The 10,475-nt window shown below is 34.4% G+C and overlaps 1 pseudogene; it reads left to right on the forward strand.

Moving 5' to 3' along the window:
* LOC149181188 (chaperone protein dnaJ 10 pseudogene) overlaps window positions 1-874 on the forward strand; it is a 73,494-nt pseudogene extending 72,620 nt beyond the window's left edge.
* Window positions 875-10,475: the final 9,601 nt, after the last annotated feature.

Below are 10,475 nucleotides of genomic sequence, written 5' to 3' on the forward strand. Positions count from 1 at the left end.
GAAAGTCAAGAAAGCACAAAAGAATGTCGACGGAAAACCAAGAAAGCACAAAAAGCAGGGGTGCTCTTTTTGGCAAAACGCAAGAGATGCCATGCACCCGTCAGAGTATGCATCATGAACAACCAGATCTCCCGGTGGACATCGATTTGTCATCTGATTCTGCCAGAACTCCAGAATCTGCTGCAGACTTTTAGCACTGGTTAAGGAAACTGGTTACTACGACATACTCGCAGTGAGTGCGACGGCCACTGAAGCAGAGATCAAGAATGCTTATTACTTTTTCCTCATAAAAAACCAAATGATCCTCAGGCGGCACAAAATTTTCAGGTATTAGGAGAAGCTTACCATGTTCCCAGCGATCCAGCACAGCGGGCATCATATGATGCACATGGAAATGCAGGTGTATCAATGGAAACAATAATAGAGGCAGCAACAGACTATATAGGCCACGTCACAATTGCTTCTATGGCTTCTTTCGAGATCTTTACTGAAGGCGAGCACACGGATAACAGGAAAGTACAAGAGGAAAGAGAAGAAAAGCTTGCACAGGTTTTGAAAGATCATCTTTATCCGTACGTACAAGGTGACAAGGGTGGGTTTATAGAAGAAGCTAAATCTGACGTTAAATTGTTGGGCGGTGCAGCTAATGGAAACAGTATACTGCAGACAATTGGTTACATGTATGAAAGAGAATCGGCGAAGGAACTTGGAAAGAATGGAGACTTATACTTGGGTTTGTCATTTATAGCCGAATGGCTCAGAAACAGCGGGAACAGGTGCTTTTGCTCTGTTGCAGTTATTAGAAGATATCAAAGAGCAGCGGAGTACGGAGGAGAATTATAGTGAAGCAGATTTGGGAGCATTTTTAGGGTGACTCCTATTTCAAACTTTATAACAATATTAATGCGGTTTGACATGGGACCGATGTAACACGATACAGGGGTTATTTTTTTCTCTCTCATCACTGCGCGGCGTGTTGTATCGTGTTATATCGGCCCCATCTCAGACCGCATTAATATTTCTATAGGGTCTGAAATAGGAGCCGCTATTTTTCTTTTTCTCTCTCATCACCGCATGGCGTGTTGTATGTGTTATATCAATGCCATATTGTATTGTGTTATATTAACACTATATCAGACCGCATTAATATTGCTATAAGGTCTGAAATAAGAGCTGCCCATTTTTACAGTCCAGCAAAGAATTGATTGTCAAATCACTTTGAAAAGTAAATGTGCCTGACATTGAATGCACTCTCTCGCACGTTTGCCAGATCGTGTTGCAAGATAAGACCCTCTCACGTGTGCCACACGGTGTTGCAAGATAAGAGTGCAAAGAAAGATTCAAGATCTTCAAGCTCGCGCGGAAGGTTTAAACATTCTGGGAAAGATTTTCCAAACCGCAAAACTATAAAACGAAGATCGAATTTCAGAAAAAGACACTTCTCGTGGATTTTAGTTTTGTTCAAAGACATATCTGATGTTATGAAGAAACATTTTCTCACATCTTCATTAAATCTTTATCACCGTTCCTCAATTGTTCACATGACGAAAAATGTAAAGGAACTCAGAAATCTCCTCCTCCAGCTGGTGGAATTGAATGGCATATATGAAGTAATGAAAAATATTCGCATGGTTTGTTTCTCACACTTTCTCATAAATCCAACGCGTTTGTCCATGGTATTTGGCTCTTTAGGAGGATTTTGTAAATTGAGGAAACAAATTTGGTGAAATACTTAAATAAGGTCACGTGAATCTATTGTATATGTTCTTGCAATCAAATCAAGAAAACAAATTCTTGTAGCTGTTTAGCATATTGTTCTTTACTTCATTTTTTTTTTATATTTAGTTTACGCTTCCTTTGCATTGAATTTTATCACATTGCTTTGATTAGAAGTCGGAATTTGCTTTGATTAGAAGTCAGAATTCAGGTGCACAAATTTATAACTGTCTACGCATAATAAACTAGCCCAAGCTTCAGTGTTATCATAATTAAGTTTGATGCAAGAGCATCAACCCACGAACGAAAATGATTTCCAGAAGAAATCACATGAAAGGCAAAGGAAAAGTGTCAAAAGGAAATACGAATTATTAATTTGCAATTTAAAAGCATGGTGAAAATCAAATATGCCAGGGATCTTGGGTTACGTTGGTAGTCAATCTTCAACCAAACTTGAAAAAAAAATGTCATATTTAAAATCACAAGGCTCTGCGGCCTTGTTTGATGTTTCAGACATCAAATCATCATGCTAATTTGAAATATTTCTGCAAAGTTCATGAGGCTTGCAATAAGTTTGTCATTCTCTTCATCCCCTTTTCATAGATGTCTCTTTTTTTTATAAGAATTTCATTTACAATTACATTGATTGGTAGTGTATTTAATACCAAAGTCTAAGGTTCCTTGAAGATACCTTAAAATGCCTTTCGCTGCAACCCAATGATTCTCAAGAGGCTTTGACATGAATTGGCTCAATAAACTGACTGCAAAAGCCAAATCGGGCCTACTTGTAATCAAGTACATTAGACTCTCAACCAGTTGTCTATACAGTGTTGCATCAACCTCTTAGAACCAGAATTATTTTGAAGTCTGGTATTCTGTTGTAAAGGCACTGATGCATCTTTGCACTGATCCTTTCTGAAAGTTTTCAAAAATCTCCTCACATATTTTCCTTGAGACAGAAAAGTTTGAGCAGAATCGCTCCAGACTTCAAGACCCAAAAAATAGTGTAATTAGAAGGCCTTTAGCCAGGTCAAATTGCTCATCCTTTAGGGTTGAACCAACATCTCTTCTAGAGAAATTCAACAATTCTAATTTAATAATCGTATCAGCCTCTCTTTGTACCTTTTGAGACAATTGCTAGTAAATAATATTTATTCAACTTTCGTTTTCTATCTCCATAAGAGATTCACGAGAAAGAACCTTCAAATCAAGTGAGGTCTCCACCATTTTAGAGAATCACGTGAACGAATCTCATTTACCTCACAAACTCCGCCAAAATTCTCCATCAACGAAAAAGCATTTGCGAAAATTTCACCGTTCAACGAGGATCTTTAAAGAAAATATATCACCATTTATGGGAACAATCAAAATGATGCCCTTGGAATTAGGGGACTTATAAAGGTTTTTAGGTAGATATTTCAATTATTTAAGGGGATCGCACATTATTTTCTTTATTTTTACGAATTAGAAACTCTCTCCAAAATTTTTTGTAATCAACTTTAGAAAGGGGAAGTAGTTGTTCTTGCTTCCTATTTATATAATATCTTTTCTTTCTTTTAATAATAGCTTTGTACAAATTTATCTTATCAATTTTTAAGTTTTCACTATGAGCATCCTTGATCAAATTTCTAGCAATTTTAAATCATTACCATAACAATGGTTGGTAGTTCTACTATTCTTTTTATATGTCACTTTGATAGAGAACTTCCTGATGGTAGTGGAGACGATTGTAGTAAAATTATGATAGAGATGCTCAATATTATCCTTATAACTTAAAAATTATAAATCTCTTTTTAAATCCTCTAAGAAGAGTCCCATATTACTTTTTTCAAAGAGTAGGTGTCTTCGGCTATCATAACTCTCTTGCATGTGGCTAGTGTGCACGTCAAAGTTTAGAGTTAATGATAAAGGAATGTGATTAGAATCAAGCTCATAGTCATTTGAGAGGTCAAAATTTACAATTTCGTTGGAAACAAGAATATCAAATATCACATAATTCATGACACTACTGCTATTCCCATGAATACAAGTCATCTGATTAAATTTTGGTCACCTAGGTATGGTATTACAAATTATAGGGTCTTGGGAACTATTGATTAACTCAATACCAAATAAATTTTTGGTATGGTCTTCATAGTTTATTTTGAATCTACTAGTTAAATTGAGGTCCTCATCTATCCAAAGAGGATAGGGTTGGAGTCATTACTTAGTTGCAATTCTAGCATTGAAGTCTCCTAACAAGAGGATATTACTTCTTTCCTTAGATTATGAATATTGTGTTCTATGGTATTATAGGGGCAATTCTTATCTAGATTGTTTTTCTTATAGAAAGTAGAGTATATAGGTGAAAAATAAAAAATTGTGATATAAATTCTCTTAGCATTAGTGTCAAATATTTCGATCCAAATGTAGTAATCCAGGGACTTTGTGTTGTGAAGTCGAGTGCGATGCAAAACATTGTTTTTTATACAACAAGCTATACCTCTAATTTCTCTACAAGAGGATTTCTTGCTCCATGTGGACCATAGAACAAATCCATCGATGAGAGGGACCTTTGACTCATCATGTTCCCAAGTTTCAACTATGAAAACAATAACCATTTCACTTGGGATCCAACTTAACGTAGGATCTTTATGCAATGGAAACTCATGACAATTCCATAATGTTCCAAGTTCCTATTTATCACTCTCATTTTGGTCTCTATCCCTAATAACAACCTTCCTATTTCCAATTATTGCTCATTTTCTTTCTTTCTAGCTTCCTTTACCTTTTGAACCTCTTTCCTGAATTCAACTTGGTCTATGGGAATGAGATCCTTGTTTATAAAGATTCATCCCTTTAGGCTAGAAGATTTACTGAGGATGGCAAATTCATGGTCACTGCCACTTACCTTAACACGAATCAATCTATCTTTATCCTAAACTATCTTTCTCAACCTTCTTTGCTTTTATGAGATAAGTTATTTTAATTTAAGTTTTTTTAATTTTCTTTTACTATTTATATTGTGTCTTCATGTTTCTCCTCTTTTATATCAACAATTATTATGGTCATCATCTAACTCAATTAGTATTTAATATTAAATTTAATATATCTATTAATTAGATCAAAGAGATTTAGAACAGTCGGTGAAGGAGCGCGCTGTTAAGGCGCTCCGTAAGCAAAGGTCACCAGTTCTAATCTCGCTAATACCAAAAATCCAGCATGGTTTCCGCTGGTGCGGCTCAGGCCGGGTGTGATCCCCTGAGCCACAGGGTAAGCGTGATTTTTAGGATTCACCCACTTATCAATTAAAAAATATATATATCTATTAATTAGAAAAATAAACTTTTCATAAAAAATTCATTAATTAAAAAAAAAAGTAAAATTATTAATAAAAAGAAAGTAAAATAATATAAATATTTTTCAATCTTAATTAAATGACCATTTTCCTTCTTTATGGCTACCTGTACCTTTTGAACCTATTTCCTTAATTCAACTTGGTCTTTGAGAATGAGATCCTCCTTTATATAGATCTCTTTAGGATAGAAGATTTACTGAGTATGACAAAGTTATGGTCACTATAACTTATCTTAACAAAGATCAATCTATGTTTATGCTCGACAATCATTAAGTTGTTTGAATTTGTGACTTTTTTATTAATTCTTTTTTTACTATTTCTAATGTGTCTTCATGTTTTACTCTTTTATATCAACAATTATTGTGCTCAAGATCTAGCTCAATTAGTATCTAATATTAAAATAAATATATTTATTAATTAAAAAATAATCTTTTAACAAAAAACATTAATTAAAAAAATAAAAAATAAAAATATTAATAAAAAGAAATTGAAATAATATAAATATAACTAAATTTAAATCAGATTTATCATAACCCTTAAAAATATTAAGGATTTCTACATTGGTCTCTGATTTTCCATGTTATGGTGACGATGAACCAAACTAGATAATTTGAAACACCTCAATAAATAATCTATAATATAATTTCTCCAAAAAATTTCCAACACATAATATAAATACTTTATAATTTTGATTAAATAACCATTTTTTAGTGAACTTTGAATTTAAAAATATATATATATATATATATATATATATATATATATATATATATATATATATATATATATATATATATATAATAATTCAATACTTTACTTTCCATTTCACTTTCACTTTCACCCTATTCTATTATTATAAAAATGTCATTTTAAATAATATTTATTTAACTTTCGTTTTCTATCTCCATACGAGATGCACGAGGAAGACTCTTCAAGTCAAGTGAGGCCTCCACCATTTTAGAGCTTCACGTGAACGAATCTCATTTACCTCACAAACTGCGCCAAAATTCTCCGTCAACGAAAAACGTTTTGCGAAAATTTCGTTGTTCAACAAAAAAACAGCTTTTAGATAATTCACATTTAGAAAATTCTTTGCGAAAAATTCTCCGTCCAACTATTTTTTTTAGAAGAAAAAGCGAAATATATTTATATAAGAAGATTACATAGTGCAAATGCAAGAAGCACATGCAGAAACATTCATATACGGAGATTACATAAGAAAATGCATGAAGCATATGCAGAAACGTGGACCGAGCCACAAGCAAATCTGCTAAAATAGATCCCAAATAGAGCCCCGAAAGGCCAATATTGCCCCCCAGACAAGGCAATCCAACTATAAGGTGTAGAAGAGGCACCAAAAAACCAAGCAGATAAGTATCTGAAGAAAGAGTAGCAAGATCTGATGCCCAAAAAGGAGGGAGAGGCATGAAATGAGGAAGAGAGCAGTAAAAGAAGCCACTCCTTCCCCGCCCCCTCAAACTCTCCACCCGATTCAGACGAGAAACAGAGGAAGAACGCTGCCACAATCAACCGCATCTGCCTGCAGAAAAGACCAACGGGGACATCCATAGGAGCGGCACGAAACAAGGCAGAGGCACCACTATTCCCTCAACACTCCAAAGGATATGCCGTGGCCAGAAACAGACCTAACTGCCGCCGAGAAGGGGAAGACCCATCGGAGCAGAGGCGTCACCGGGGGCAGAGGCGGCAAGGGGAGCCACCTCGCCCCCGCTTAGAGAAAACTAAAGACCAGAAGACTTCAGCCCTCCTGCTCGCCCCTGCTCGCCGCTCTTGCCCGCCCTCCTGCTCACGCTCCTGCACGCCCCTTCCGCTCCTCCCCCTTGCCTGTTCACCCCTGCTCGCCCTCCTGCGCACGCTCCTCCCCTCCTGCGCACGCTCCTCCCCCCTGCCTTCCGCTTCTGCTCGCCCCCCTGCCTGCTCACCCCTGCTCGCCCTCCTGCACACGCTCCTCCCCTCCTACACATGCTCCTCCCCCCTGCCTGCCAGTTCTGCTCGCCCTCCCTGCCTGCTCACCCCTGTTCGTCCTCCTGCCTGCTCACCTCCTGCGCACACTCCTCCCCTCCTGCACACGCTCCTCCCCCCTGCTTTCCGCTTCTGCTCGCCCCCCCTACCTGCTCACCCCTGCTCGCCCTCCTGCGCATGCTCCTCCCCCCTGCCTTCCCATCCAACTATATTTAATTTGAAATAGGAAATAAAAAAATTAATTTAATTATTAATAATTATTAATGAATGTTAAGAATTTAAACTTCACAAATTATTTTTAATGATAATTGTTTATCTGAAAATAAGTTTTCTTTTAATTAAATTGATTAATTGAAAAAATTAATAAAAACAAAGGTTATATAGTAGCTAGCACCTATAGCTTAGCTTAACTATAGTTTAATTAAACTAAAAAATAATAAATACAGATTTCATCACAAAAATAAAACTAGTAAAATATTATATTGTTGAATGCCATCACCATAAATTGAGAAATATGATTAATTAATATTTTGAATCAGTGATCGAAGAATCCACAGTTTGAACATCTTTATACCAACTTTTCAAATCCCAAGGGGATCCATCATCAGGGTTGAAGAATGATGATAAAAGAAGAGCAATAAGGCAGAATAAATACTAATGAGGACAAAATTTAAGGAAAAACAAACTGGTCGGCTAGAATTTTTAATTTAATATAATTTTATTTTTATTTTTATTCATATTAATTATTATAAATAATATATATTATAATAAATTAATATAATAATTTATACATTAATTAATAAATAACTAATATATATAAATTAATATAATATTATAATAAAATCAATTACTATATAATAAATAAATTATTATTATTATTATATAATAATAATTAAATATTATAATAATAATTAATTAATATAATAATTAATAATTTGATTAATAAAATAACTAATATATAAATCAATATAATACTAATACAATAATAATCAATTTATATAATAAATAATTAATTAATTAATTATTATTGTATAATAATAATTAAATATTATAATAATAATTAATTAATATAATAGTTAATATATTAATTAATTAATTAATTAATATAATTATTATGAAATAAATTAATAAATTTAAATCATATTAGTATTTATAGTTGACTAATAAAATAATTAACTAAATACTATATTTAAATCATATTAACTAATTAATATATTTAAATCATATTAATAATTAATATTTATAGCTAACTAATATAATAATTCAAATATTAATTAATATAATAGCTAATAAATTAATATAATATTAATATAATAATAACCAATTATTATTATTATAAAATAATTAAATATTATAATAAATAAATCAATATAATATTAATATAATAATAATCAATTATTATATAATAATTAATTAATTATTATTATATAATAATGATTAAATATTATAATAATTAATTAATAAAATAATTAATATATTAATTAATTAATATAATAATTATTATATAAAATAAATTAAAGTACTCTAAAGAAATAACACTGGGTCAAAGAATAGAATAAGAATAGGAGAGGGGACAACATACCAAAGGGATGCATTACCTGGGGATGGGTTGGCGACTTTTAATTTCTTTGATCAAGGGGAGCCAACTTCCGCTAATTTCCATACCATTGTCTCTGTTCAGATTCTGAGGATGCTTAATAATTTCAAGAGCTTCTCTGATCTTTCGTCTTTGATGATGTTCCTCTCTTGCGATAATTGATGCGTTTTCCAGGCAAATATGGTGCTTAGTCTTCAAGGAGTGTTCTGCCAATGCTGAGGTACGAGATCTTCCATTCCTGATATCAGCGCCATGTTCTTTGAGCCTTGTCTGGAGGGAGCGACCAGTTTCACCTATGTAGCTTTTCCCACAAGAACAGTCTATTTTATAGACTCCTTTAAGCTGAAGATTGTCAATATCATCTTTAACAGACTTCAAACCTTTTCTGATGGTACCGGGGGCTGAGAAATGAGTGATAATGTTTTTCTTTCTTAGGATTTTAGCGATTTTGTCTGTAACACCAAGGATATAAGGTAGAAAAATCTTACCCTGAGGTTGGTCTTGCGCCTTATGCTCATGGGATGACAACTTTCTTTCAGCTCTCTCAAAGGCTTTTTTAATCTCATGCTCTTTGTAGCCTATACTCTTAAAAGCTGAAACCAAATGTTTCTTTTCTTCATTCAGGTGCTCTGAGTCGGAAATTCGAAGGGCTCTGATGGCAAGGGTGTTTAGAACACCAAACTTTTGGGCCGGGTGATGGTGGGAATCCGCATGGAGGTAACTTTCCGTGTGGGTTGACTTTCTGAAAACCTTGTGGCCTAGAGAGCCATCTTCCTTTCTGATGATTAGAACGTCCAAAAATGGAATGCTCATGTTTTCTTCAAGTTCCATCGTAAATTTTATTTCTGGAGAGATGGAATTTAAGTGAATGAAAAACTTATCAAGTTCAGCTTTACCATGCGTCCATTTTATGTTGGTGTCATCGACAAAACGCTTCCACCATGCCGGCTTTAAAGGATAAGATTCCAGGGCCTTCTTTTCAAAGTGCTCCATGTATAGGTTGGCTACGATCGGAGATAGGGGTGATCCCATTGCCACACCTGATGTCTGCTCATAAAATATTCCTTGGAAGGTGAACACTGTAGACCTTAAGCAGATTTCAGCCAGCTTTGCAGTCTCAGGATCAGTAACATCTTTTATAACCTGAATGGCTTCATCAAGAGGAATCTTCGTGAATAAGGATACCACGTCAAAGCTAACAAGAATGTCATCATGCTCCATCCTTTCATTTTTAATTAGATTCACAAAGTCTTGGGAGTCTTTGATGAAGGAATCAGTGTTTCCGACAAGGGGTTTAAGGATTTTAGCAACATATTTAGCAAGCTCATAGGTAGGGGAGCCAATAGTATTAACTATCGGTCTGAGGGGAACCCCTTCCTTATGGATCTTGGGTAATCCATAGATTCTAGGGACGGTTTCACAAGATGGGGTTAATTTCTTCTTTAATTTCTCATCGAGGTTAGAATTTGAGATGATCTTTTTTACATCCTTCATGATTTTGGGAATGGGATTACTGTTCAACTTCTTATAACTGCCACAGTTTAGGTGATCATTCATTTTGCGCACATAGTCTTCTTTATCTAAGATGACTGCTGCTCCTCCTTTATCTGCTTTAAGAACCACCACCTTGTCATTGTTCCGCAAAGATTTGAAAGCTTTTTGTTCTTCCCTACTCAGGTTGCTTTTGGGAGCATTGGCTTTCCTCATGATGAGAGAAAATTCTTGCCTCAATGCTTCTTTGTCTTCCAAAGGGAGGTTACTAATCCCATCTTCTATGCTACATATCATGCTCTCAATGGGGAGGTTTCTAGGAGCAACCGCAAACCCCATACCTTTGCTGAG

This window comes from Pinus tabuliformis, chromosome 3_2 (assembly GCF_031772625.1).
Source record: "Pinus tabuliformis cultivar Carrire ecotype Pingquan chromosome 3_2, CPIR1, whole genome shotgun sequence".
Lineage (NCBI taxonomy): Eukaryota > Viridiplantae > Streptophyta > Pinopsida > Pinales > Pinaceae > Pinus > Pinus tabuliformis.